We start from the raw sequence: 27,483 nt of genomic DNA on the forward strand, positions 1-27,483 counted from the left end.
ATTGTAGCAGTAACGGTCCGAAATTTCATAGAGAAATAAAATAAACTGTTCGGTTGGGATATTTTTCCCCTGTGGGTTTGGGGTTTTGGTGTCGGTCCCCCCCCCCCCCCCCCCCTTTTATGTGCTCATCGATAATTTCAATACCTTTTTTTTTTTTCCTATGCAGTAACCTCTTCGTATGATTATATCGACGCCACTCGAACATTGGAGCCTCTAATCCCTCTATATTTGCAATGTACCTGAGTTGCCTTTTCCTGGTTCTTGGTGGATAGTGATAAACTCTCTTTGACAAGCAGGGGAAACCTACAAAACCAGAGAGCAATACTGACATTGTTCCTCAAGTTAGGCGCTTTTCCTGTGCTTGGCCCTTTCTCTCCCTGTTACAAGGTCCACCCGGGACGGTGCTTTTGAAACAAGCGGGCTCCGCGGGTGTGCGGGGCAGACTTCGAGGGCCCGGGTGCCTCCACGGAGGCCGAGAGAGCAGGGGCTGCGGCTTCTGCTGCCTCCCTGCTCCGCGTCGCCGGCTCCACCACCGTGAGCGATCGCGGGCTGCGGCGCTTCGCCACAAGATCAGTCAAAACGCCGGCGGCCGGCAGCGCAGCATTCCTCGCACATACGTTCCAAGCCTCAGACAGTAATAAAGCCTCCGTAAAGAGGCTAAATATGAAGTCAGGATGCCGCAAACACAGCGCAAGCAGCAGCTCGGCTTGGAAGGGACCGGGCCACTTGCGGCTTTTGTTCGCCATGGGTGCTCTCAGAAAGCTTCGCTTGTGTTGCCGGACCAGTAGTAGCGGGAGGCGGCCGCGCTTTACCAACGCGAGATTCCCGTGTCCCCTCGCATATCTGTCCTCTTGCAGAGCACGGGGAATCCTACCCCAGACCCCCACGGGGCTAGGTGGGCGGTATTTCTGCGCTTGCCGTGGCTGACCCGCACCTTTCAGGGCCGTGCCCGCCACCGCCCGCTGCCCCCGGGCACCACCAGCACCCCAGGTCGGAGTCTGGCACAGCATCCCCTGCCCTCCACCGACATCTCCATTGCTTTGACTTAGTTATTACCAAACGCAGGCAGATTTGAACACCCCGCTGACGGCTGCCCTGGGGTTCCGCAAGGCAGTCCTTCTCGCCCCCACCCCAAAACTCAGCAGCCTCCTTCGTCGCCCTTCGCACAGCCGTGACCGCCGGCTCGGCCTCGGCAAGGGCCGTTTTTAGGTCTCCGGAGGCTTTTACCTCCTTCAGGGATAAATGGCTCAGTTTGGCCAGAGCCCCCGTCTCCAGCCGTAGCCGCGCCTAGCCGCCTGAGGCCAGGGCGCGGCACATGCGCGGCCGCGCAAGGCAGAGCGGCACCCGCGCGCCCCCTGGCGCCGCTCTCGTCAGGGATTGGGCTCGGCCCCTGGCCGTGAAGCTGCCCGCCCCGCCGGCCTGCCCCCGCTCTGCGGCCCCGGGCCCAGCTTATCCCGAATCCTCCGGCCACAGCACCTGCGCAGGGGAGCTGAGCAGTGGCTCTGCAGGGGACTTGTCTCGGTTCCGCCCCTCAGCATTCCCGTGCCCACCCTCTCTTCCCCCTGGGGCGAGGAGACCCTGTCTGTCGCTGGAGGAGGACTGGAGCACGCCTCTGCACCCCAGCCTCCTCCACGCGTGGGTCAATGGTGACAACCAGCTGGCCTTCTCCCATTGTCACCATCTCCCTGTGCTGACATTCACATGCCTGACCCTGGCCTGAGATACTCATCCTCTGCCCAAGGTCTTACTTCTAGAGAACATACTGCCTTCTCATCACAGGTACATGAGGGAAGGCATGAAAAAGTGGCTTCATCTACTTGCACGCAACCTCCCTTGGAGGTGAAAGGGCCATTAGCTTCATGATGTGCAAGGGCAGAAAAGGTAAAAAGTACTAAGCTCATGTGTCCTGTTTGAAAGCACAATAATGTTTACAGACACAAATTTGTAGTAAGGCTCTAGAATTCACCTTGGTTCTTAATTTACTGAGGTGCAGAGAGTACTTAAAACTGTTCACAGGTATCGCTGCATGCTTCTTCTTCATTAAGCAATCTGAAAAATAGCATTCTATGGAATCATCCTGGCAGGTTTAGCAGCAAGCTTGATGCCTTCAGAGATGCTTGTGCACAGCTTTTCCACAGAGCAGTGAGTTTCCTGCTGTCTAAGCTTTGCGCCATGTGCTGCTGAAAGCCATCTTGGCATGAAGGGGTACCATTGTCTGTAGAGGACTTTCTGCCCCTGTGAAGCTTTTTTATCCCACTTCTTAACCAGTTTAAATCTACCATAAATCATCTGTTTATAAGTAATCTCTTACTATCCACCTCAGCCATGCAACCAAATCTTCAAAGGCAGCCAGGTTGCCAGTGTCATCCCACTTGATGAAACAGAGAAGCAAACACCAGGATGCCATTGCCTCCACAATGGGCAGAATGTGCAGCTCCTGACCTCTGCTTTGCTTTAAGCATTGAGGTTGGCAGAGCTGCACAACTGATTGGAATACAGAGCATCAGCTCCTACCTTAGGCATGAAAGGAAATAGAGCTCCTCAGTTGCTACAGAATAGCAGAAATTTAGACTGAAGCTTAAACAAAGTCTTTGTTTGATGTATGTATGAGCAAAATAAAGAGAAATCTTCAAGAATAAGAGAAAATAAGACCTAACAGGGAATGATGAAGCACCCAGATTTATTCTGTCTTGAAAGGAAGGTTGAGGAGAGCCATGGCAGAGTTCAAGCACAGGTCTAATGGTGATGGTGAGAGCAGAGGGGGATGACATTTTTTTCCAACATATCCATCCCTACCATTTCCAGACAGGGGAGCTGTCTGAGAATTTGTCCTGCACCTCAGTGAACTGAAGCACATATGGCATGTTTGGAAATGACAGGTGGGGCAAAGGTGACTTTTAGGACGACTGCTGTTAGAGAAGCCAAATTAGGTTTTGGTGTAATTTATAAGATCTGGAGGCAACCCCATGTTATAGTAGTCTTCCTTGTTCTACTTTTGGTCACAATATGCCTTACACTTTTTATGTCAATTTCCTTCCCTGCTTGGTCTGTGCCTATGGAAAGATGCCTCTTGTCCACTGGCAGCTGTTGAATACCCAAGAAGCAATATCAAGTGTGAATGAAGATCTCCCTCAAAGCCTCCAGCAAGCCCAGGCACTACACAGGCTGTCACCTCTTCACAAAGACAAGCTCTTCGAAGTAGATCATAGCAGCAGGGAGCACCATGAGAGCAGGAAGGCTTTGAAAGGGTTACTCAAGTCCTAGTCCTATGCATAAGGCTCCACCCAGTCTGGTAATGGGGGGATGTTCACTGCATATTTCTGAGCTTAACTCACAGTATCTTAACATTACCTCTGGGATGAAATATACCCTCTTTTATGAGCCCAGGAGTGGTAAAATAAGAACTTCGGTGAAGTATGCAGAGGTCATCTTAATTCATGAAAATGAAACGGGTTCCCTCCGAGAATGATTTACTGTGTTTTGTTACCATATATTTGGACTGCCATTATTTTCTATACTTTATCTTTTAAGAGGCTTTTATGATTTTGTTAAATGGGAGTTTATCTATAGGGAATGTTCTCCTGCTCCCTTCCCTGGTCAAGGCCCTAATACTCAAAGTCAATTTTCATTTTTATTTTCTACTTTGCAGTCCACCTCTCAGAAAGCTTTTAGGTTCTGAAGGAAAAGAACCTTGACTGCAATGGTAACCCAGGGATCAAAAGAAAGGAAAACAGCAGTGTGGTTTGCTTGAATGTTTAGGGGACTCCTTGTGAAGCCTATTTAGAGAAAACCACATGACAACCCTGAGGAGCATACCTGGCACTATATCCTCACCTAGTTTGGGGGTTATCAGTTTCATTTCTTTAGATCCTCTTCATATCCACACCCAAGGACACTGATTTACGTGTAAAATGACGTGACAGTGTAGCCTTCAAGACTATCTATCTTTGAACACTGAATCAGGTTTACTATCTCACTGTCCTTGCAGTGGAACAGAATGTGAGGCTACCTGCATTCTTTCTAAAGGCCTGATCTGCTGCTGCCAATAAACAAATCCTTCATGCCTGAAAGAAATAGATGCAGAATTCATGGGGAGTTCAGGGTGAAGATCTGCATCACACCTTGACAAAAATATACTAGTTGTATAATTAACCTGTATATAAAGTTTTAAGAGTGACGAGCCACAGCAAGTTCTATTGATGGTGAGCTGAATCTGTGCTTGCCACAGGCTTTCTAGCTGAGCCCTAGAAGAAAGAAGAGACCTTTATTGTTAAAAAATTCCCTGTATCATTCCTGAAAAAGCAACCAGAATCAGACGTAACTGGTCCTTTATTTCAGAGGCAAGCTCTGCTGAACAGCTGATACTGAGCAGGAGGGGATCGTTCAAACATCTGCCTTTGTAGCAGAATTGGAAGCTTCTGAGATGATTCCCCACAACCACAGTTATAAAGAAAAATGTACAGGCTGATTTCAGGGCAAGCATGATCTTAAAAAAAAAAAAAAAAGTTAAAAAAAATACTTGCAAGATTTTTCACTAAAAAAACCAGAGCCTAAACTGTCAGACATTTCTTCGTCATTTCACCTCATCTCTTGGGTATGTAAGTATTAAAAGTGCTACCTCTTTTTTTTTCTTTCCTTCAGTAAAAGGGTATAAAAATTGATGCATCGCCAGTTTTTTCATTCAAGGGAGGAAGTGAGCAATGAATATCGACGAATGATATATTCATTGCAGTTTGCTGTCATTTTACACAACTCCAGGAGTGTACATAAAATAGAAAGTAAGGGCCAATAAAAGCAATTTTGCAAGTCCTATTAGCTGCCAAGTGGAATCACAATATATGGTTAGCTGGGAATCTTCAAGATTTCACACGTAATTCTACTGGACTTAGATTTTAATTTGCCATCAGAACAAAACCTCTATTTGTGATCAGAAGCAGCCTATTACATCTTATATGTGACTCTGACTCATACATTGACCAAACTGTAAAGAAAGAATTTACCCTTGCGTACAGATGATGATCCCACTTGGATGCTCTATACCTAAGAATTCTTCACAATTTACTAATGAGAAACAGGGAATGAGAGGAAATTATCTTCATCTGTTTCTCTCACCCATAAAGCTCAAAATAGACAGTGTTAGAGCAATTGCATACCCTTGCATCTTCTTCAGCTAACTCCTCTTGCACAGTCGTCAACTAGCAAACCATTAAAGAAAAGAAATATGTGGATAGAGAAACTTTTATATCTCAGGTATCAGTGAAAGAAAGACTTGTAGTAAATACGGGGGGGGGGGGGGGGGGAGGGGAGCATAGAAAAACAGTAGAATTTGTAGTTAGAAGAGTAAAGGGAAAACAGAGGAAAAGGGCACCTACTGAGACTTCTCTCTGCAGACACTCATGATCAAAGCCCACCACTGCCATTAGGCAATCAATCTGCAGTTGCATACATAAAACTTTGGCAGTGTATAGTCTCCACTGCTTTCAACAGAGGCTTTAGACATCTGAAACTGGGCACTTTCCCAAAATTTAGATCCAATTGCACTATACATTCCAAAAAAGACAGCACCAAACCAGAGGCCCTCTTTTACCCATGTTATTCTCAAGCTGCAGTGTATTAAAAGTTATACTGCAACTCCCCCATTTAACCTTCTGGGTTGGCTATGTTTGTATCTTCCAGCTTCATCAAATGGCACACACTGCTAGTAGGCAGTTACTGCCTAAATGCATTGTTGTTTTAGGAGAGATTACTGAAAGTGTGTGCCTGTCCTTCCTGACTAATTCCTTCCAGGATCATTCAATCATCTACAGAGTTTTTTATTTTGTAAATATAAATCTACATTGGCATACCATTTTGTAAGTGTAATGCAACTTCTTTTGTAAGATGAGTGACCCTGAATCTCCTGATTTGTCTTGCTTTTCAAATTTTAAACCTCTGTGTCTTTTGTGCTGGGCCTTTCTCCTGCTTTTGATTCAAAACTGGTCCTAGCAGCCAGCCAAAGGTTTAGCAGCTTCCTATTCTCACTCACTCCACAGTCAGAGTTTTTTCAAGCAGCTGCAATGGATTTCCTTGCAGAGAGATGAATTCAAAGGAATTCTGCAGTCACAATTGAAGCACAGAGGGCAGCCTCAGTTACTTAATTCTGATCTATTTACCCTGTCTCTAGATGCTTCTGTCTTCCTCTGATTAAACACCTCTTTAGAGGTAACTTCATCTCAGTGTATCTGAAGAGTGCAGAGGCTGCCTTACATTTAGTAGATTTTAAAATTCCAGAATACTCCATTTCTTAATACTCTTTCATTCCATTATCAGAAAAAAAAAAGTGCAGTAGCTAGATACACAGGACATTCTCTAACAACTCCACATCCACATCAATGCCCTGTGGAATGTGCAGCCTCTGGTGAAGTTCTATAGGAGATATCCTTCTACAAGAAAAGTCAGAGACCAAACACTACTTCATAGGCTACACATGGAAGTGTGGTGAGATTCAGAGCATGCCCATGAAATCATCTGTGTATTTATGATAAGAAGCTTATTCCCTCTTGGATAGCCTCATGCTTGCTTTTGTTAAACCTTTGGCAGCTTAAAAGTCTTCTTGCTTTCCAGCATCTGGGCCTTCTTCCTTTCTCTTTTCTTCTCTCTTGCCCGTACATGGGTCCCTTCTCTTCACTCAGCTCCCACTCTTGCTCTCAAACATTCTTTCTGTACTTGTCTGCGCAACAGCACAAGGCCCAGGCTGTGTTTCCAATAACCAGGAATAATGCCCCAGCCTCTTTGACTGACTGATGCACTATCCATGCAGAATACTGTGCCTTGGTCAGAAGGTTTCACAAAACCATGAATGTTAAGATACCTGCTGATCTGCTTTTTACTGTCACTGTCATCTAGATGGAAGAATTTGGTGAATGTTTCTTGACTATATGGTTTTTCTTCTTGCTGTTGAGAAACTGAAGTTAAAGATTTCAAGGTGGATCCAGCCAAGACATCACACACTCAGAGATGTATGTTACACAAAGGTCTGTATTTACTATTTTAAAAAATCAAAACTTCAGGAAAATATGTTTTTTGAACAGATCTACAAAGCACGTAGTTCATGAAGTGCTGCTTATGCTAATTAAACACACATATAGCCTTATTTTGACTAGTATACCTAGAGAGCTCCAAGAAGCTGACATTTCCTTTCCTAAGCCCTTGGCCTCTTCTGCCAAGGCCAGACATCACACAAGTACCTTCCCTATATATCCAAAGACTAGAATACAGCACAGGATGTGGATACTTGCCCATCTTGGGTGAGTGACCTATTGCTTCACCTTATGCCTGAGCCTGCACCTGAGGCATGCAGACATCTGTTACAAGACAAGCTCTGAAATGTTAAGAGATTTCGATTTTACTGTATTCTTAATAACAGAGCAGTTCTAGACTTCAGTGTTACAGGGGATGTTCTTGTGCCCATCAAGTCAACATCTGAATTCTCATTAACTTCAGCATTAAATGGGAATATTCACGGTCCACCTATCAGGGCAAACAGATATGGTAAAAGCCAGAGAACTGTAAATGCCTACATTGAAAAGCTTGATCCAAACATCCTGAGATGCTGGCAGTTCACATCTGAATCCAAGCTGTGCAGTTCAGGAAAAGCTTTATTGATAACCATTCAAGAAATTAGACTGCTGCTTTTCTCCAGTTATGACTTTGTATAAGGAAAGTTTAAGCCTTAGGAGATTGATATGTTTCCAAAATGCCAGACAAACTCTCAGAGCACAGCTGGCTTTCAGTCAAAAACTAACCTGGGCAAGTTGGAATTTGGAAGAAAATAAGGTAATTGCTATATTAATTTATATAGATAATTAAACAATTTAGTTAATTTATAGTTTCTAATTATATGCTGTTATACGTTATTTTTCTGTATCACTAAGTCTCATGAGTAAAATCAGAACTGAAATGACTCTGTAAAACTCACAACAGTTTGCCAAGATTCAACTAAATGTTGCCATCTACTGTTAGAATAATAATTAAAAAAACTTAAATGGGCAAAACTAGCACTGTAATTGTGGAAGAACTCAGTGGATATTTGTGTCCTATTGTGCTAATGCACAAGGGACTTTTCTTTGAATGCACAGGCAATAATATGTTCGTAAATCCTTCTGTATGTCAGAGAGAGAACAGAGTTCATTGTTTGCACGATCTCATTATGATTACTTTTCAGCTTCTAAAAATGTTGTAATAGTTTCCAGATCCAGCATTTACGCTATTCAGTATGTTCAGAGAAAATAAGCTCAATTGAAAACCGTGTTCTGAATGCTTCTCATCTGTGATTTTTTTTTGACTGAGCACACAGAAAAGTGCTAGTAACACGCATTGATTTCTAAACATTTACTTCTCCATTATTAAAAGTTCAAAACACCCCCTTCCCTTTACTGACTAATGCATAAAGGATTGCTTTACATAAAGATCAGGCATGAATATTCGGGTAAGGACATAAAGACCAATCCATTACAGAACTCCTGTTCTGACAACAGAAAAAATACTGTCAGTCTTTTACTGTATATACAACAGAAACAGAATCTAAAAGGGGTTAAAGATCTCAAAGAAGAGGCTGTCTCTGAAGCTCCAAAAATGAAGGTTATATGGGTGTTCCCATAGATAATAGTGGAGCAGGAGGGGGATTTCAAACAGTTATGGGATTTTTGGATTCCTGTTGTGGATGCCTTAGCTGGCATACTACACTTATTTCTCCCTGTCCCATATTTACTCATTGAAAGGAATTTTCTACATCAGATTCACCTAACAGTGCTTAGTATGTTCCAGACAGGACTTTGCATAACTTTGAAAACTTCTGGTTTAATTACATTCTCAGACAAACATCCTCAGTTGCCTGTCACAGCCACAAGATGTGAAAAGGTTGGAGGCTAGATAGAAAAGAAGAAATCTGAATACGGAAGCAAAAAGCATGCATGGTATCATGCAGTGCCACCTACAGCGGGAACTGAGAATTATAAATGATTTTTTGTTGGGGCTATAGAGACATAAATGTTTCAGCTGATGGAGCAGCATTGTAGAATGGCTCTTGCTCAGCTGTGCAACACAGAAGATAACACTGGAGGCAATATTAACCATATTTATTGTTTCATACTTTCTCTGAATTCTGACTAATTACGTTTCTTTGATGTACAGGAATAAGATTTTTTATCATATAAGATTTGATTCAGCAGACAAGTGCTGTTGATGTGAGGCACAGTACAGGATGGATTGAGAGACATTGAGCAGTAGCCCTGGACCTTGGAGATGTGTCCTGAATAATTTGTTGGTTTTTTTTTTCTGTGTTATCAGCATGAAAGCAAGAATGGGTCTGCAAAAACCAGTATCAGAAATAATGTATAAGTGTCTTTGTTAGGAGTTATGCAATACAGGCCAAAGCTTCAAGAACTTTTTGTGGTACAAAAAAGGTGAAGTTAGGAAAGCTGAAACTTAGTGGGGGCTGAAGTCATCAAGGGACATGAAGAGCAGCAATAAGGGCTTCTATGGAAAAAGCTAAGACACTCTGTGACTTCTTTGCCTTGATTTTTACTGGTTATGTTTGTCTTCACGTCTCCTAGGTCCCTACTATGTCCTAAGTAAGACTACTATCAATGTCCTGGGGAATCAAGCATTACCCAGGCTCAAGGATTGAGCTAAAGAGTGCTCAAGCAGGTTGAACATACACAAGTCCCTGGGGGCCAGACAGATGCATCTCAGGATGTTGTGGGAGCTGGCTGATGTCCCTGAGAGACGCTCTGTGCCACCTTCAAAGTGTCACGGTGTTTTGAAGAGGTTTCTGATGACTCAAAAAAGGTAAAGGACACACAGCCTTGTTCATACAGGACAAGAAGGTGGGTCTAGGGAACACCAGGCTGGTCAGCCTCACCTCATTCTGTGGTAAGACTATGATGTGAGTCCTCCTGGAAGCCATATCTACACGAATAAAGGAGAATAAAATGATTTGGGGTATGCATTTAGCAAGGCCAAATCATATCTGACCAACTGGATTGTCTTCTGTAACATCCTGTGTATAGACAAGAGGAGAGCAGTCAATACTGTTTATCTGAGCTTAGTGAGGCCTTCAGAGCAATCTTCTATAGCACACTTACAGCCAGACTGTACAGATACAGACAGTACAGCCAAACTATACAGTAGATGGAAAACTTTCTGGACTGCTCGGCTCACAATGTAGTCATCAGCATTATGAATGCTATTGCTGGAAATCTGTGGCATTGTGCAGATACGAGTCTGGGGCTAGAAGTGTTTAAAGAAATCTTTTGCTTGCAGATGTTTTGATTATAAAACTTTTGAACATAAATAAACAGCAAAATTTTCTCTCTTCCAGACTTCTAAGGAACTGAATCCAAGCATATACTGAAATTTCTTACACTTTTTTTTTTTTTCTTTTTTTTTTTCCTATAGAAGTTACTCCCTTGTTTTAGTCTGCTTTTTGGTTAGAATTGCCAGTTTATTGAGAGAAAGGCTGGTCATAGCGTGGTAATTCTAGATCTAACAGAGGAAGCATTTCACTACACATGAGAAGTAACTACTTCCAACAGGTTATCGCTTCACCATCCTTTACTGAGGCTTTCCTAAACTCAAGCTGTTCTGGAAGACATTCTGCATTAATTCTAGCATAAAAAAAAACTCCTGTAGCTGACATGACCTCTTTTTTTTTTTTTTTTTTTTTTACTAGGACTTCCACCACCTAACGCTGTCAGAGAAAACCTTTTCCCCAAAACCACAGCTGAAATATCTGGCTTCAGCATGTCCAGAACATTGCTGCTCTGACACATTGAAAGGCATGTCCTCTTCATAGATGAACCATGCTGTTTTTGTGCAGGAGCAGACACATCGAGGGATAGTTTCACCTAAACCAGAGCAGAGATATAACATGAATAAGGAAGCAGTGTCCAGTTCAGTCTCGCCCATGCAGGAGAAGGCTCAGTGGGGATCTTGTCAATGTATATAAATAACTGAAAGGAGGGTGTAAAGAAGGTGCAACCAGCCTTTTTTCCAGTGGTGCCCAGTGACAGGATCAGATGCAATGGGTGCAGGCTGAAACACATGATGTTCCCTCTGAACATTAGGAAACAGCTTTTCACAGGGTGTGCCTGAGCACTGCACGGGTTGCCCAGAGAGACTACGAAACCTTCATCCTTGGAGATATTCAAAATCTCTCTGAACAGTCCTGTACAACCTGCTCTAGATGTCCCTGCTTGATCAGAGGGGTTGGATTGGACAGCCTCCAAAGGTCCCTTGCAACCTCAACCGTTCTGTGATTATGTGACTTGGAACAGTTTTTCCCCGTAGGAAATTGTGGCGTACTAGTTCCACCTAAGTATAGCCCCTTTCCATGGTAGTTAGGAGTGTTGGATACAAAGAAACAGACGGTAACACGCATATCTAACATGTATCTATAGGGAAGAGCACAGTCGTCCTAACCATGTAACAAAGCAAAGTGTTCCCACAGTTACACCGAAAGACGGTTTTGTTCCTTCTTCCCAGTTTTGCTTTTTTTTTTCAGCATATGCATATTGGGGGTCAAAATTTAAGTCATATGAATAAAATCTCAAAAGGTCTAGGTATGTAACAGTCAGATATTAGGCTGCTACAAGAGGCAGGGAAGAGGAGCAAGATGCAGTGGGATTTATGAACACCAGTTCCCAGAGGATCTTAAATTAGACATGCAAAATAATGCAATTTAATATGGAACATGCTTTCTCTCTGTTTTGGAGACAAGCTCATCTGTCCAAGAGAGCTTTCTAGGCTTAATTGGTCACAGTTTCTGGTAAGGACAGAATGTTACAAACAAATCAATGAAACTTTGCAACTTGGAACAGAAACATGTCACACTTCCTAACAAGCTCTTCGTTCAAGCACAGCAGTTAGCGTATGCTGAGTTCAAGGAGAGCAACGATCAAGAGGGAAACTAGTATTAGGAAGAACACTTCTTGTCATAGCAAATTTTGGTTTTGTACCAGGCTTTGAAAAATGAGGACTTTCTTGGAGATTTTATGAATTGTAGTATTGTTGTATGTCATTATCCTGATTTCCATGATATTTGGTGTTTTTCCTTAAGCAATTGTTGGGGACTGAGGATTATATAATAATTCTAATTTTAACCATATCATTGTAACTAATAATAATCTACTGATAAAATTATTATTATACAATGTCTGTTTTCATTAAGAGCATCTAAAAAAGTAGATGTCTGGTTTTAACCCCCTTCTGCACAGCTTCTTCAAAAAATATGTTCTCTTTATCTCTTAATGGTGTCATAGAAGATCTCATGATTTTTAAACTGGTCTCATGCTTTTGAAGGAGAGTGCTGAGCAATTTTTCTGCTCTCATAGAAAGATCTGAGATACAGCAGGCAGTGAATGAAGCACTTCAGCATTGAACAAGGCATAATATGGTTTCCTTTGCTAGTCAACATCTTAGTTTCTTTTCACAGAAAGGAGTTAGCTTTCTAATGACTAGTGAAAAACAGTCTCAGGGCAGGCCTCTTTGTCCTTACAGAGCCAGTAGTCTTCATCAGTGGGTCAAGACTCCATGTAGATAAATTTTTGATTCCTTGTACTTTAAGTGGTGCTTTAAACAAACAAGGTCAATAAGAAAATACAATTAACTGAAACAAATTACAAGACTCAATGAGCACCAAGACTTCGTCCAGAAGACCTACACAGATCCGTACCCTTTCCCGCAAAGGGAGTTTGTTTCACTTAGCAGAAATGCTCAGTTAAATACTAAATTATTGAAGATTTGGGGGTGACAGGTGGGAACAGAGAGGAAGGTAGTGAATCCCTTAACCAGATGTAGTAAGTAAAAAATTACATGAAATGAGTTATGAAGTCTTAACAGATAAATAATTTCGTGTGATTTTCATAGAGCATAACTAAATGCAACCACATCTGTGTAAACTACCAATACAAAAAAAGCCCCGTGCTCTGTGTTTGACAGTAATAAAAATGTCTTTATGCTACAGTTTTAGTCAAAGTGAAGTCTAAAATCAGGATTTATTCTATCATTTAAGTCATGCTAAAAAGTATGTTATGACTGGCATGGCGGTTACCTCTTTTTGCTTCAACTTATTATTTGTATAGGGCAATAACGTCTCTGAAAAACTGTAAAACTCTATTACTTAATACTCACAGAGGCTTTAAATATTTCCAACTGGTTATCTTTGTTGAGACTGCTGCTAGTCATTTGAATTGGAGCCATGTTTAGGACAGTATTACACATACTGGTGTTAAAATTACACATGTGCTGGGTGACCTTCCTTCATGTGTTTCATCCCTAATTTGCAAAGCATTTTTCTATCAGCCATGGTTAGTTTACTTTGTTATCTGGATCTTACAGATATGAAAAATAAGGAGTTATAGTTGTATGTCTTGCTGAGGACTGGGAGAGAGGAGAGAACAGAAATCAGATTTCTGGGCTGTCAGTGATTTGCTCTCCTCAAAAATACCACAGCAATGAATGCACTGTAGTCCAACGATACTGATAGTGTACTGTGAAATGAGAGAAGATAAGGTCATGTTTGATAAATGCTTCATGGTACTGGTCATTGCAGGAGAAGAGATTAATTGCCTCAAGGTTACTTTAACCTTGTCAGGTTACATTCATTTAAGACAGCTCATGTAATAATTTGTTTGGTAAATACTTGATTGCATAAATATTTGGATCCTATAGCTGTAATTGCTACTAATGCACCCTAAAAGGAGGTTTATTATGCTTGGGAATATATCTGATTTTGAAATAACATTTATCATTTATATAATTGAATTAGTATCTAGATATCATAGGCAATGTACTGTCTTTTCTGAGAAACAGGGATTTGCCAACATTAACAAATTAAATACTCACAGTGCTTTTGAGAGGTGGAAAATTCCATTATATATAGATTGAATGACATGCCTATTGTGGTCAGTGGATGCAAGACTATGGACAATTTTCACAGTCCCTTTCATATTACAGACAGGTGAGTTATCAACCATAATGTTCAAGCACAGCTGAGCTAGGTTAATATTATTGTTCCCTCCCATCTTCCTCCAAGAGTTTTTGTATTTCACTCCTAATCGGTCTTTCCTACCATGAAATATGTTCAGGGAATATGAGAGGCTCCTTGGAGGGTGAACACATGGCTTGTTATGCTGGTAGATGTGAACTGGTTATAACCTTTGGTGAATGTACCGGTGTTTAACAGATGAGAAGTGGCAGCAGTAAACCTAGTTCAATCACAGACAGAACAACATGTGAAACTGCAATCACTTTACAGCCCCAGCCTTATAAAAAAATCCCCCCTATCGCATGTTTAATATGATTCTGATGTAGATAAAAAAGGGAAGAATATTGAGGGAAATGGTAAGTCAACAGCATTCCTGCTTATGGGAAAACCTTGTCACCTTGCTTTTCGTCCCAGTATAAGTACTTTTGCCAAAAAAAGTACAGATTTTTAGTTAAACAAATCAGATCCTTCAAATGTTCAAAACGTAGACCTAACTGGTTAAATCATTATAAAACAATAACTCCCTTTTTACACAATCATTTAATAGCCAGCAAGTAGATTCTAATAGTGTGAGTCAATCTCCAGGGTCAGATGGTGTTAATCAATGGCCTTAATTCAGTTCTGAGGTTTAGGTTATGGTATTACCCAGCTCCTGGACTGATTTTTTTTACCTGGTAACCGCTTAACATTTTGTTATTTCACAGGTATCAACCAACCAATTATTTGAGCTTTCAGAAAAGCAGGTATTCTCTAAAACTGTTTCTTCAGCATAAGAAAATCTCTTTCAGACCAGTCAAATGTTGAGTGAGGGGTCACAGGTTAGATTTCTCAAGGAAGTCAAAAGTTTGACATTATTGTGCTTGTTCCTTGTGAACTCCTGCCAAGTAAATCTTAATTAGTTTACAAATCTAAGCCAGATAATTTTTATGCTCTATAATTTTATAACATAACAAAGTATCATGAATATGAACTCTTTAGCACTTTTAGCTGCATGTAGCACATTAAGTAAGAAAATTGGAACATTTTTAAAGAACATACATGTGGGGTTTGAGTGGTGTTTTTTGTTTATTTGTTTTGCATTCAGCATATGATACAGTGAAAGACCTCATCATTGAGCGTAATGTCTTTCTAACTTTAGGACTGAAAGTACTGGAAAGTTCTGCCACCTCCAGAGCAGCAGCTCTTTTTTTATCATCGCCTAACCCCCATATTCAATAGGTAATTAGCGCAACAATATCTGACTATAATCATCTGAACCCCCTTATTTTAACATTAATGAACATTACAATAAATTTTAAAGTCTATTGGTTTGTTACCAAGAATAGAAAATGCATTTATGTATGGTTTATAGTGTAGGTTGTTGAACTGGTGCTTAGGGAGCAGATGGTGCAGCCAATATAAGAGTCACAACTGACCTGACAAAAACTATCCTCAGAGATACAAGATGGTATTTAAAAGAAGAAGACAAAAATTACAGTATCTTCTCATTGTAATCTGAAAAGCCTCACAGAAACAGGACAAGCAGTAGCATGTGTGTAGTTGACACCTGACTATTGACTGTGGGACAGTATCAACACAGAAATGAATTTGAGCTCTCATGGGCCCAATGGTACACTGTTGTTCTCTCATTGACAGTAACAGTATTTTATTAGACAAATGCTTAAGTTTGTATTGTCAGCATCATACAGAATGAACTCCTGATATATTTATAATATACCATCTACTATGCTTGTGAGGGTGTTTTCAGGACTAAGCCAGTTTCAAATCTGAAAGAAACATTAAAAACAGAGAGGTGAAAAGGCTTCTTGATAGCCAAAAACCAGAAAGTAGTCCTGTATGTACATGGACTTAAACATTGGATCTTCTGAGCAACAGCAGTTCTGGTGGTACCAATGTTACCTTTCTCTGAAAAAAAATTGGTAGTGGGAGTGGCAGTATCCCTAAAAAGGCTCAAAGAAGGAACTTGAAAACACCTTTACAGAAGGTGAAGCACCATGTCAAGTTTTAGCAAAATCATACAAGGATTTGATCAATTTGCACAACAGTCTGCATCACTTTTTATGAACTTTTTATGAATCATCTTATATTTTATCAGTCTATTGCTAATTGTGTTATGATATGGTTTTACACAAGGCTTATAGGGAGAAGCTGAAAGACAAAATGAGTTTATAAGTTTCCTTATAAAAACATTTTGCTCTCCTGTGTTTAGCGCTGGTAGCTTTTTTCTTGCAACAGCAAGGAGCACGGTCTGATAGTTGAAAGTAAATGCTAAGCTGCAGCAGCAATATCTGTGAACAGTTACTACAGCCATAAGCACTATGAGGTGATGACGGTAGGCAAACATGACTATCACGAGACTTCAATGCAAATATCCATCAGGGCAGCAAAGCAGACTCCACAGCAAAGAACAGTACTGGAGCTTCAGATCTCCAGTGTTTACCAGGCATGGGATAGTAGCAAAATACTGCTGGGAGGGTTATTCTCTTCTGCTAATGGCTATTCATGTATTAGTGGAATTATACAACTAGTTATGGTGAAAGTTTCAAGAAACTAACAACATCTTTCAAACTGATGAAGCATGGAAGCTTGGGATTCATAAGTAGAAAGAGGGGGGATTCGTGGTTTCTGGTTGAAGTTAACAGAGGACAATACTGCCTAGACCAGGATGAAGATAACAAGCTGCTTGGCTGCAGAATTGTGGCTGAAAGGTCATTTCATTCCTTGTTGCATAATTCTGTTGAGAGAAATTTTCATATTGGAGCAACAAACCAGAGAGATCTGTTTTTTTTTTTTGAGCAACAAAACCTAAACCTGATTAAATTTTATTCTGGGTGTCATGTGTACCTTGTTTTGTGAAAGCTGAATTTCTGAGAGTCTAATGCATTCTCATTAATTTTTCTTTTTAGCAAAAATCTCTTATTCAAAAAACTGATTTTGAAATCCTTTTCCTAACTTGAAAGATGCTTAAATACTATCCATTATCAGACACATTTTGGTTGTGATTGGAATGACCTGATGACAATTCCTTTATTACAGCTGTCAGTCCTCTACACACCATGTTAAGCAGCCATTGCATAAGAGAGCTGTGTGAATATTTCCTTTGTGGTTTTGCCTCGTGGTTATCCTTTTCTTAGAACAAGCTGTAAATCAAGTTAAATGTGGCTCCCATAAACTTTTTCCACCATTACCTTAGTTATTGCATGGAAGAGTTTCTTGTGAGCAACAGTACTGTCTGCATAGCCAAACAACCTCCATTTGCTTGGCTCCTCTGTACTATAACACCTCAAAGTCTGAGAAGTCTTTGCTGATCACTTAAACAGATGGTCTTGACTGTAGCTTTCCATGCATCTACATCAAATTCAAGTATAAAACGTAGGATTTCAAACCATGAGTCTCCAAACAATAGTCTGTTCTTGTCTGACATGATCATTATGGAGGGATATATCACTTCTAAGCTGCCTTGGAGCTAGAACAACTTCCAAAAATAAAAAGTAAAGAAAATACTGGTCATTAATTAAGACAAGTTTTGGCATATGTGTGCCATGCAGAATGAAACACAGCTGGATGTGTATGTGTTAGCTTTCAGTCACTGTCACTGTTCCCCTCTGGTTTCTTCTCAGCATTATGTGAGGCAAGTTTCTGCATCAGGAGAATTCTAACTGAAGAGTCATGGGTTGTTTTACGGATTTTCTTAGGCACACATATGTTTAATTTGCCAGCCAAATTTACTTAAAGACATGTTAATTACCCAGTGTATTGTTTAGACACTATGAAAATTCATGTCTAAGTTAAAAAAAAAATAAAAAATTCACTAGCTCTTACATTAAGCCAGTACTAACATGGCACAAGAAATTAATTTTTAAATTATTTTAAATTGTGAGATGTCCTCACAAATCAGCCTCAGGTTTTGATAAAGGATGTTTTTTAAAAAACTATATTGAAAATAACGGTAATACACTTCAAAACCAAGTTTTTTACCTTTCAATAATACACTGCATAAATATTCTAATCATTGTGCTGACTGTGTTAAATTCTCATATAATCTGTCCACCCATAGTAACTCAGACAATTAAAAACAAGTATAATAGGAGGCTCAATTTCTAAATTTTTCCCAGTTGCCAAGATAATACTCTGTTGCAAATGTTTGGTTTAACCACAAGAGCTTTTCTGGCTTGTTTAATGGTATGATGATCAAATCAGGACAATTGCAGTGGAATTTAGTTTATCAGAGAGTGTGCTTTGAAGCACACCTTAGGGAAGTGGTTTGGGTTTTGTGTGTGTGTGTGTGTGTTTGTGTTTTGTCTGTTTGTTTTTCCACAGAAAATTGCACAGAGCTTAGCAGCTGAGTCTGGATTGTTAATGTAGCCCAGGAAAATGCCTCTTACTCTAAGGCTGTTTTACTAAATGTAATGTCATTCAAGAGGGAAATAGCCCATCACATGTATCCATGTGTTACTTTATGCTGATATGATTGCACAGGAACAGAAATTCAGTGCAGTGAAAATTTAAGTCATGATACACAAGGAAAGAAAGTTAGTGGCATAAGGGGAAGAGAGATGACAGGGTGCCAGGATTTTATTGGCAGCAACAGCATAATCTCAACTGTAGCACTAACATTTCCTGCAATACCAAAAATTGTATTGCAAAGTGCTTCTTAGGGCCATGGGTTGGGACAGAGGTCTGCTCTACTACTGTAAATTAGGATGCTTATGCACTTAAGGGGTCTTGCTGTGCCCAAAGAGTCACACCTTGACTACAAAAAAGATGACGTCCTTCAAAATCTACTTGCCTCTGGGTTTTGTCTTATTCTGAAGACTTCTTTCCTTGACATTGCCATTGTCTACTCTAATGTAAGGTAATTTTGCCACCTGTGAGCTAAATTTTTTCTGCTTCTCCTACCAAGTTAGGCCCAACCACTGCTTCCTGGGTTATTTTAAATGGGGAAATACTGGAAACACAGTGTGCCAGATTATTTCAAAGAGACCTACTTGTATTTAGTACCACTAGGTCAAGATTCCCAATTTCTGAACTATCAAGCTTTTACCAAAATTTCAGCAACCACAGTCAATTAGAGAAACATAACTAACAAGCTATCAAATCAATCTCTAGAGGCTCATGTTTTGTATTCAGACATGCTGACAGTCTAATGCAACAAGCTTTTCCCTCAGTACCAATAGTAACTAGTCAAGTTTAACAGTTACGAATACACAATCCTAATCAAAGGCAGAGGCATACCTACTACTGTTGCAAACATACTTTTGAGTTTAAAAGGTTTTAAAAATCACTCTTTTTTTTTTTTTTTTTTCTTGAATGACACCTCCTATCACACAATCAGTAGCTTTGCTTTGGATTCTCTGACAATAATCTATTTTGGTTTCATTTTAAGAGAAGCACTGAGGATGTATGCAACACAGAAAAACTACTGAACTGCCTTAAATACGTAAGCCTCAAATATGTAGATACACATTTAATAAAAATTAAGAGCATGTTATGGCATGTATATGGCATGACACTGTACGTGAGTATTACAGATGTAAAAGTCCTTTATTTAGCACATAGAATCTTAGCAAGCAATGCAAATAAAGCTGTACATATGTGTCTAGGTGCAGAAACGTGGCTTTGTGCACTAGTCAAATAATTTAGACCTTTGGATGAAATCCAAGGCACTGCAAATATGGGACAAGAGAAATTCTTAGAAATGGAATTAATTTGCAGCTCAGTTGTGGATGTTCTTATTATTATGCCAGCATATACAACCAACCACATTGGGTGGACTTATTAAAAAAAAAAAAAAAGGAATGCAAGAAGAACATAGTCTGAATAGACTGGCAAAATGTCTTCTTTTTGTTTGTGGTTAGCAGAAGAAAAATTAGCCAACACCTTTTTTTCTTGATCACTGGGGGTTTCACTGAAACAGTATAATCTATATTCATTCACCTTGGCAAAAAAGAGAAGCTAGAAAATTCCAAGCGATCTTGCTAATCTATACATTTAACCATTTATACTCATGATTTGACACATCTAACTCCCAGCAAAAATATAACATATGCATGCACTGGGCAAGATCCATGATGCAAAGCCTTTGTGGATTCTGAAAATACACGAGAAGAGGCTAAATGTTTTTTTTGCCGACTAAGATGCACATCTTCTAGATATTGCTTACTTCTCCGGCTCACACAGGCTTTGTGGATGTTGACAGGGAAAGTTGTCAAGCTTTCAGTATCCCATTTCTTGGCACTCATTGACTCCCTCTATTCAAGTTCTTGTGGTGTTAAGCACAGCTATAAATTATAGAAATGTCTGATTTGTTGTGGTTTTGGAGGTGGTTTTTTTTTTGTTTTATTTGTTTGTTTTGAGTTTGTTTGGTTTGGTTTGTTTTTTTTTTTTCCTGAAAACCAGTATCACTGAGGCTGGCCAGCCCCTCTGGAAGTCTCTAGACCCACCATGGCTCGAGCAGGGTCAGCTACAGCTGATTACCCAGGACCATCCAGTTGGGTTTGAATATCTCCAAGGATGGAGACTCCACTAGCTCTCTGGGCAACCTTGTCTGCTGTTCAACCACCTTCATAGTAAATAAGTTTTTCTTAAATTTAAAAGGAATATTCTTTATCTCATTTTGTGCCCAGTACCTTCTGTCCTGTCACTGCATACAACAGAAGGAGTGTGGCTCCATCTTCTTTACCCTCCCAAGAGGTATTTATGCACATCTGTAAGCTCCCCTGTAAGCCCGCTCTTCTTGAGTCAAAGAAGTCCTAGGTCTCCCCCCTTCTTTATAATCATACTGGACCTTCAGTGGGCTTACTCCAGTATGTCCATGTCTCTCTTGCACTGCAGAGCCCTGCACTGGACACACTACCCAATTGTGTCCCTCCAATGCTAGAACAGAGAAAGGATCACCTCCTTTGGCCTGCTGCAATGCTCTGCCTGATGCTCCCCAGGTGCAGGGTTTAGAACTTCCTTTTGTTGAGCTTGGTGGAGTTCCTGTCAGCCCATTTCTCCAACCTGATGAGGTCCCTCTGAATAGCAGCACAACATTCTGGTGTACCCACCTATTCCGTCTATATTTTTCACTAACAAAATTGTGAAGACACTTGCTATTATAATTTTTTTTTTTCTTGTTATCATTGTCTGGCATAGAATTAAAAAGTGAAACTAATTGGTGCATATGAGATCTTTAATAAGATAATAATACAAAAATTATTAGATTAACTCTACCATAAGCACTTGTGTCTTGCAACATTAACTCTCAAGCCACAGCAGAAATCCTTCTTTGATGACTCACTGCTGCCAACATTCAATATTTTACTAGAAATCCTATTTTTCTACTACACCTGTTCAAAACCTGCCACAAATGTGTCAGTTTGCTGTGACAGTCCAGTGGCTGGTGCTGTGTGCTGTGGCTACAGCAACCTTGGTTCAGATCTGACTTACAGCAGGAAGGAAATGTGTGTTTGTATGCTTCCTTTTCAACAGCTTTTAAAACAATTGCATAACTTTGAATGTCCTTTCACAGATTTTCCACTGTCACTAGGCCCAGCATCAAAGAAAGAAGAAAAAAAGTTATGTCTGGAGATAGACGCTGGCCAAACAGAAGGTAACAAAACATTTCTGCATCAGACTGCAATTGCCAAAAGGAGCAGGAATATTTTTCTGCTGCAATAACATCTGTGCCTGTCTTCTGCAGGCACTTCTTTGTCGGTAGTGCTGGTTTTGGTTCTGGGATGCCCAAACATGCTGCAGTAGTCACCCTGGGGAGGAGGACAGCACATAGAGTACTATAGCCAGTCCACACTAGGCGGCAATGCTTGCATGGCTCTGCGGGAGGGGACAAAGAACATGAGATACAGGACACATCCTCTGTAGCTTGCCGTGATCGTATAGTGGTTAGTACTCTGCGTTGTGGCCGCAGCAACCTCGGTTCAAATCCGAGTCACGGCAGAGGGAGGAGGGAACTCTTTTAGTCCTCACTTTCAGAGTCTTAGTGCTGCGGACACACCATGGGGAATGTGACATCCAACCAAGCCTCACTCTGCAAAAATTGCTGAACAGGCTGCAGTGTCTGTAGCACAGACCAAAACAGATGAGAGGAAGCAGTAGCTGCAAGAAAGAAATATCATGCTCCCTGAAACATGATAGGGTGGTTGACACTCTTTGCACTGTAGGTTTTCTGTCTATTTTTGTGCCATTTCAAGCAGTTCACACAGCTGTTGTACCAAGGTTGTCTGGGACAGCATCTTCACTGACTTCACTCTGTGAGGTTTTTAACATATCTCCTTTCTCTCTCCCAGTGAAGACTGATTTCTGTCTATGATTTGTCTTCAGGGATGACTCACCACAAAAGAAAACTCCAAAATAATTTTTCAGAAAAGAGCAGCAAAGGAGGCATGAAATTATGTGCAATCAATTTCTTTATTGTGAGGCTTTTTAGTACTTTTTTTTTTTCCTAGAATGATGTTCTTATGAGGCTGGTAATCAATAGCAGCAAACGGGAGACATTATGTCTCGGTCTGAAATTTGATTAAAGAGAAGCAAGATGCTGCTGGAAATGCAGTGTCATTTTGTGGGGAGAAGATGATGCTGCCACGAGGATTCTGCCAAAAGGGTCTGACATGTGTCTCTATTTATCTAAACAGTATTCACTCATCCTGCCTATGCTGCCTGGTGGGTGTTGTTTGCTGGGGTGGGGTTGCTAGGGACAAATGTTTTTTCAGTATGGGCAGTAAAGCTGAAAGGCACAAGGAGTTTCAAAACCACTCTCAAGTGCCTAGAGATAGGAGTTTTATTATACTGATTGAACCATGCAGCAACACAGTTCTAATTTGTTTTTAACAGAAGATGATAAAAATGTATTAATGAACTTGAGATCATATAACCAATTCTAGTGTCATCATTAGATAGTTATACATCTTGCTGACTGAAGTAACTACTTATTTTAACTAAATTATTTCTTCATACTTAAACACATAGCTTGACTGCAAGTGAAAAGGAAAACTAGAGGATGAAAAGGGAGAAGGCAACAAATATTCATTTATGATAAATAGCATGTCTTTCTAACAGCTGAGGCCAGAATGTCGGAAGTTTTCCTTACTGAAAACAGTGTATGTCCTTCTGGGGTCAAACACTATTCAGGCATCCAGACACAGGCTTCCCAGATCTTGGCAAACTTTCTCCAGGTGTCTGTCCAGAGCTCGGTAAGAAAGCAAGACTATCTTGAAGCTATTAAGACGAAAAGGGATTGCTTTTAGAGCAGGACTCTCATAATGATGAGGACCAGCAGGGAATACTTAATTCCATTGAACTCATCTCTCAGCAAACAAGAAGTAGGAAGGACAATAAGGTGGAACAAAGCAGTTCAATAGCCGGTGGATCAACCTTAAGTCTCTTTCTAGGCTTTACTTTTTTTTTTCTGGAAGACATCGTTTTTTTTTTTTTCCTGGAAGACATATTGTTAGCTTTCTAGAGTTCTTTTGCAATTAAATTTCAGTCAAGTTCAGTACTTATGCAAAAAGCTTTAAAACATGTTTCTGAAGAGAATTTTCCCTGATATGCTAGTTTTCTTACTGTTGCTTTAGCTAAATGATTCAGACATTCTCTTAAGTGTAACAGTAAAACATGAATTTACCCCATGTGGTTTTAATATAAATGCCTTCATGGTTATATCATAAAGAAGTTTCCTTCTCTGTGTCGATATAAAGGTCAGTACACCTTCTCACCATTGGCTGCATGGTGAATAACAGCAACAGTGCAGGTCCCACAATAAGCACATCCTGCTATGCCAGATTTTCCTAAAGAGTCTAGATAGAGCTGCCACTGCCAAACAACTTAGTGATACAGTTCCAGACAGTAAAATAAAGGGTTTGCTGCTCATATCAGAGAAACACAAAAAAAAACCACAAAACCCCAAAAAACAACCAACCAACCAAAAAAACAACCACCCCACCCCCCCCCCCAAACACACAAAAAAAAACCCACACCAAAACAGCCAAAACAAAAACCAAGCAACCAAGCAACCAGAAAACCAAAACCACCTAACCAAAACAGGACAAACCAAAAAATTATTCCAGGAGTCTGGAAGCACAAAATCTAAACTGGGAATGCAGGAATCTCTAAGAACAACATTACACTATTATGAAATACTGCAGTGACTATGTTATTGACTCCATGCACAACTCTCAGGTGCAAGAAGCACATAGGTTCTGCTTTAGCAGCACTGAGACATGACTATATTAACATTACAGACTTAGTTATAAGCGAAATTTTTTGCTATCTTAGCAAAGAAGATATTCCTTTAAAAGAAGTATCACAAGTGTCATGTTCTGGGTTGGTTTTGGTGCCGAGAAAACATATACAACAATTCTTTATAAAAAAGTGGAGGAAAAAGTTGTAAAACATTACGTATGACTTTCATAAAACTTTGTGAAAGAGGTATTTATCAGATGTGATTGAATATAACTCAAAGAGCTCATTTTACTTCTGTGAAATTCCAGATCAAGAGGATATATCTATCCAGTTTTTAGAATGAAAAAGTGGGAATTTAGAATTCAAGAGATATAAAAACATGTCTCTCTATATATGTTTTTAATATATGCACACATATATAAAATACATGTATTTTAAGCAACATAAAATATTACTTAGCTAGTTTTGGACATTTTGGTAGTTTTGGGTTTGTGCTGATCTCTTGATAGAGAAATGAAACCAGACCCTAGTCATTAGTTTTAAGTGTAGTACACAAAACTGTAGGATTCAAACCTGATCAAGGCTTAACCCAAAGTTGTACAAGTCAAAGCTTCAAAAATTAATCACAGTCTTCCCATGTGCTCTAGTGCAGCTCTCTCCAGTGCTGTGAGTGGCTGCTGGAGCTTTACAAGTAAGAAGCCACACAGTCTTATTTAGAGAGGGACATGCTTTCTTTTAAGAAACACCAAAGACAGATTGTAAGAAAAGCTACAGAAGTGCAGCATCAGACATTGTTTATGCAGTGATGTTTACACATCAGGCTCAGGAATCTCCCTGTCTGCCAGATTTTCCCCAATTACTACCTATCCTGCAATAATAGCCTGTAAAGTCAGAGCTGAATTTCCAGAGGTAAAATCATCCCACCTGTGAAATGAATTCCTGGCATTCTTTGCTGAAGCACAATGAGCTATTTAAGCTTTCAGGAGTCTCTTTACCACAGATCTCCTTTCAAAGAGCTTTCTTGACCAGAGCCCTTTGAAAGGATTTCAGAGGGGACCTATAAAAGTTTTAATATGAGCTGCACTCCTGTAAAGAGAATGAAAACCAGAATTAATTTGATTTGATGACTGCAGATTCAAAACAACCACTGCTTTCTATCCTGTTCAACACCTGATATGAACATCAGACAGGATACAACCAGGTCTGCTGCACTCCTGCAAAACAAAGGAGCTGAAACAGAAATCTCCATTAGATTCTATTAATACTTTGAAAGGTTTTGTTCAAAAGTTTTTCAAGTCTTCCAGTTCAGTGTTGCCTTATTAACAACTAGCTTTCTCCATAGCTTAAAACCTCCAGCAGTTTCAACCCTAATCAACAGCTAATGTTAACATACAATAACAAGAAATAAATCTCTCAAAACCACTGTTGATGGACACATCCTATTAGTTGCAGTGCCAAGATGTGAATTAGGCATACTGGAGATATGTACATAAGTGCCTCTATGTCTTAACAGTTTTACCCTCAACACAGAATGGGTCATGCACCAGAACAATGGCAGGCACAAAAGGACACAGAAATGCTGCAGAGAAAGACATGCACTCCCTTTTCCTGTCTAGTTTTTAACATACTATTTTTCATTTCCCACCAGATCAGCTTTCTACTTAAAGACAGAAATTGCTGAAACAAACTCCTCTCCCTGACCTTAGGGACAAAAAAAAAAAAATCAATAAAAAAAAAATCAGAGCTTTAGAAATAAATTTGTGTAAACCTGGATCCTTGTTAGCATTTCTGGAATTGCAATTTTTGTATTTCTTTTCTAGGAAATAATTCACTAGGATGCTCAAAGAATATATGAATCTGTGATGAGTTAATTTGGTATTGCTGAGGTTTATAAAATCTAACACAGCAGATGACATTCTGACAGACTACAGTAGAGATAGAGTATGAAAGATCATGCTGGTCTCTTTTACACTAGTCATGTTCCTAAATTACTTTCTTTTGGGAAATCAGTCACATCTGTCTCATCAATTAGACCAAGAAGTCAAAAGCTAATTGCTCTGATATGCTCCTAAAAGGCTGAGTGATATTTAGTCAGGAAATCTGAGGCTAATCAGACAAATACTCAGATATTTTCAAGAAGAGAAAAAGCTCTTGTGAACCTGCGGGAGGTGATAAGATGCCAGTGGTCACTACCCTTTCACACCAAAACTGGGGCACCTAACCCTACAGCCTCCAGAGGTGAGATCCCCTCTGAGGTTTGCAGGTGTACAGGGCTTTGATTTATCCTGACAGTGGTACACAGAAAGTTCTGTTTAATTTCCTCACTGGGTAGGAGAGCAAGGAAAGTTCCTGTTTCTTTGCAGGGAGAAAGGTACCTGTCATTCACACTCTGCAAGTGCTGGGCTTGTTTCTTGAAGGCTGAGTCTATCTGAGCCTGGTGGAGGTCTATTATGCACAGGACTGATGTCCTGGCAGATGTAACAGTAAGAGAAAAACAGTGCTTGCTCTTGAGTTAGCTCCTTAGTAAACTGAAGACAGCTATCAGAAACTCTATTCAGTGGCATCCAAATAATGTGATAGACTCCATAATAACAATCTTTTATTAATGCAGTTGTTACCAGCTATGTAATTTTGTGGTTAATTTATCATTTGTTAAACAAACTGCCATTAGTTGCCATTACCAATTTATAAAATCCACATGGTCATTTTTATGAAGTCTTCATTCTGAGAATGTGAGCTCATGTTACTCAGTGAGGCAGGACAGTGAAGTTACGCACCATTCCTACCACCAAATCAAAGGGAATCACTGGAATCACTGACAAGTGGTGGTTCCTCTGGTCTGTCACCAGCTAAGAGCTTCTGCTAACAGAAATTCATGCCTGTGTATGCAGGATTTCCACGTCTACCACTGTTGTGTTTCCAAGCAATTCAGGCTGTTTGTTTTATTAGCGTGAAAACTAAGAAAGATCACATCCAAACAGACTTCATTGAGCAGCCCTGGTCTCTAAGTAGCTGTAATGACTTAAAACTATATGCTCACTATGCCAGTGCATTTATCAAAATACCCAAAAATATTTAAGTTAAAAAAAAACAAACAAAACACCAAACCACTTGACAAGAGGATAACTGAATTAATATTTGTGATGCATACACATGTATGAAATGTTCTTGTAAAAGTTGCAGAGGTTCTAATTGCTTTCTCATTTTAATCTAATAACTAATTAGTTACTTTTGGTCTGCAGACTTTAATTATGCTCTTCAAAAGATGCACCTTTCCC

General features: G+C 40.1%; 1 long non-coding RNA gene and 1 other non-coding gene across 2 annotated transcripts; both read left to right on the forward strand.

Moving 5' to 3' along the window:
- The first annotated feature begins 11,580 nt into the window (after window positions 1–11,580).
- Window positions 11,581–15,200, forward strand: LOC130597591 (uncharacterized). Its single transcript, XR_008971813.1, has 4 exons — window positions 11,581–11,806; window positions 13,887–13,999; window positions 14,815–14,910; window positions 15,165–15,200. It is a non-coding gene; the product is annotated as an uncharacterized LOC130597591 (long non-coding RNA).
- Window positions 15,201–21,892: 6,692 nt separating this feature from the next.
- On the forward strand, window positions 21,893–21,964 carry TRNAH-GUG (transfer RNA histidin (anticodon GUG)). Its single transcript has one exon. It is a non-coding gene; the product is annotated as a tRNA-His (tRNA).
- Window positions 21,965–27,483: the final 5,519 nt, after the last annotated feature.

This window comes from Pezoporus wallicus, unplaced genomic scaffold (genome assembly GCF_028554395.1).
Source record: "Pezoporus wallicus isolate ANWC-B61680 ecotype Strahan unplaced genomic scaffold, APGP_CSIRO_Pwel_v1 contig_2132, whole genome shotgun sequence".
Taxonomy (NCBI): domain Eukaryota; kingdom Metazoa; phylum Chordata; class Aves; order Psittaciformes; family Psittacidae; genus Pezoporus; species Pezoporus wallicus.